Genomic DNA, 3,410 nt, shown 5'->3' on the forward strand with positions numbered 1-3,410 from the left:
GTAGGTACCGGGGACCAAACCCAGGGCCTCTGCAAGAGCAGCCAGTGGTGTTAACTGCTGAGGCATCTCTCCAGCACTTATACACATAATTTTTAAAAATAAATCTTTAAAAACTAAATAATATCCTTGCTGGGCACAGTAGTTCATGCTAGTAATCCCAGCACTTGGGAGCTGAAGGCAGGAGGATAAGGAATTCAAGATTACAATTTACATTGTAATTTAGAGGACAGCCATGAGACCCTGAAGGGAGAAAGGGAAAGAAGGATGGAGGAGGGATGGATGGAGGGAGGAAGGGATGGAGGGAGGGAGGGACGGAGGGAGGGATGGAGGGAGGCATGGAGGGACGGAGGGAGGGACGGAGGGAGGGATGGAGGGACGGAGGGAGGGACGGAGGGAGGGAGGGACGGAGGGAGGGATGGAGGGATGGAGGGAAAGAATTTCAATGCTTACCAAAACACGTTAAGTATAGGGATTTATCTCAGGGACACAAGCATGACTTTCCTTTATCAAATCTGGTAATTTATTCATCATATAAACAAATTATAGGCAAAGAAAATATACGTTCATATGATTAACTTACTGGAAGTAGAAAATAAACTTAAAAAAATATGGCTCTTAAAACTTCTTAAACGTACGGCTCTCCTAATCACCTAAGAACTGAAGGTAAACAACCCACACAAGTCTTACACTAAAATTAACACAGAAGTGTGTAGCGTGTGGTGTAATTCTGCGGCCCGGCCTGTGCATTGGCTCTCTTCGGATCTGTTGCTTTTGTTGAATACTCTGATTCCTTGTTTTTTGTATGTTATTTGTGCAATCTGAATATTAATCCTCTGTCAGGTGTGTAGCTGGTAAAGATTTTCTCCCACTCTGAGGGCTTCCTCTTCACTAGATTGGTTGTTTCATTGCTGTACAGAAGCGTTTTAGTTTAATGAGGTCCCACTTGTCAGTTGTTGACCTTAAGTCTGATTTAGAAAGTCCTTTCCTGCACCCATGTCTTGTAGGGTCCTGCCTATGTTTTTTTCTAACAGTTTCAGTGTTTCCGGATTCACATGGAGGTCTTTGATCCATTTGGAATTGCTTTTTGAACAGAGTGATTGCTATAGATCTAATTTCATTCTTCTACACATGGAGATCCAGTTTTCCCAACACCATTTGTTGAAGATGGTGTCTTTCCTGTAGTGTGTGTTCTTGGTAACTCTGAAAATATCATGTGCCTGAAGTGGCACGCTCTCACATCTGAGTCTTCTATTTTGTTCCATTGATCTACATGTCTGTTTTTATGCCAATCAACACTGTGCTGTTCCGTGACTCAGCTCTGTTATACGATTTGAAATCTGGTGTGGTAACCCCTCCAGCTTTGTTCTTTGTGTCCAGGCACACTCTCTGGGATCTTTGGTGATTCCATACGAATTTTAGGACTGTTTTTTCTGTTTCTGTGAAGAATGTCATGGAGATTGATTGGGATTACACTGAATCTATGAACTCCTTTTGGTAGGATGGCCATTTTCACAATATTAATTCTACCAATTATGAGCACAGGAGGTCCTTCCCTCTCCGTGTGTTCTCCTCAACCTCTTTCTTCAAAGATTTAAAGTTTTCATCATAGAAGTCTTTAAAAATGGGTTTATTCCTAGATATTTGTAAGGATGTTGTGAATGTGAATTTTTCCATGATCTCTTTCTCTGACTGCTTGTTATTGATATATAAAAGATTAGTAACTTTGTACATTGATTTTATGACCTGACAATTTGCTGAAATTGTTCATCATTCTGGTAGAATTTTGAGAATCTCTTATGTATAAGAGCATATATATCATCTGCAAATAGGGATAATTTAGCCTCTTTTCCAATTAGTAGCCCTTTAATTTCTTGCTCTTGTCTTATTATTCTATCTAGAATTTCAAGTGCTATACTAAAAAGGCATGGGGATAGTGAACAGCCTTTACTGATTCCTGATTTTTTAACGTATATTTTGTATTGAACTTTGTGCATTTCGCACACAACATCAAATTGTTTTTCTACTCCCAACCTCCCATAACCCCCTACTGGATTTCATGCATTCTGTCATATATGTTAAGGCCTATTGAGCAACTTAGTTTACCCAGATGTCCATCAGTACAAGTTCATTCACTGGAGTCTAGTCAGCCTATCTAGAGTCACTTCCAGAAAGATCAATCTTTCCTCATCCTGCTATAAAATGATTCCTGATTTTAATGGGAATGCTTCCAGTTTTTCTCCACTTAGAAAGATAGTGGCTGTGGGTTTGTTGCATATAACCTTAATTATGTTGAGGTACGTTTCGTCTAGTCCAGTTCCCGCTAGGACTTTTATCATGAATGCAGATTAGATTTTGTCATAGATCTTTATTGGTTTATTGAGATGATCATGTGATTTTCATCTTTAACTCCATTTATATGATTTATTGACTTATGTATATTGAACCATATCCCTGCATCTCTGGAATAAAGCAACTTGATCATGGTGGATGATCTTTTGGATATATGTCTGTATGCGATTTGAAAGTACCTTGTCCAGTTTCCTTCTCGATAAAGTAGAAATCTCAGGAGCTCCTGCTCAGGTCACTTCAAGGTTGCCTGAATGCTTCTGTCTCTCAGTGAGCAGCATAGAGAAAGCTGCCATGCAGAATGTGGCCTCCACTAGAGGGGTGCTCAGCACAAAGGTATCACTGGAGACCTTGATGCTCCTCTCCACGGTGAAGAGCTAACATTGATTTCTTCATTGTGAATGACTTTATAGCATAGGAGAGGTGGTGTTCCACAGATGGGGTCACCTAAGTTCTACATAGTTCAACTTGCCACTAACAAACTAAGGAACCCACATAACAGTGGAGTATACAGAAAATTAAAGAACAGAATCAGAAAAAATATGAAGTTAATCATTGATAATGCTTATAGATGTGAGAATTTTTATATGTATGTATAAGTGCATATATACACATAAAGGAATTTTCATATTCAGTAGAAACCACAAGAAAATTTACTGCATTGACTTGGAAATATATATATATATAATATATATGTGTGTGTGTAATATATATACATATATCTATATAAAATCAACAGCTTTACTATAAATGTTAAATGACCAGTTAGGGAATAAAACAATAGGAAAACTACTTGCCAATATTAGCCAGAAACTTAACAACAGCAAATGAAAATAAAATAGGCCAGGCATGGAGGCTCACTCCCCTAATACCAGCCCTGGGGAAGCAGAGGCAGGCAGATCCTGTGATATTGAGGTCAGCCTGATCTACATATCAAGTTCCAGACAAGCCAGGGCTACATAGTGAGACCCTGTTTCAGAAAGAGAGGGAGGAAGGAAGGAAAGAAGGAAGGAAGGAAGGAAGGAAGGAAGGAAGGAAGGAAGGGAGGGAGGGAGGGAGGGAGG

Source organism: Nannospalax galili, unplaced genomic scaffold, assembly GCF_000622305.1.
Source record: "Nannospalax galili isolate Female #2095 unplaced genomic scaffold, S.galili_v1.0 scaffold810, whole genome shotgun sequence".
NCBI classification, from domain to species: Eukaryota; Metazoa; Chordata; class Mammalia; order Rodentia; family Spalacidae; genus Nannospalax; species Nannospalax galili.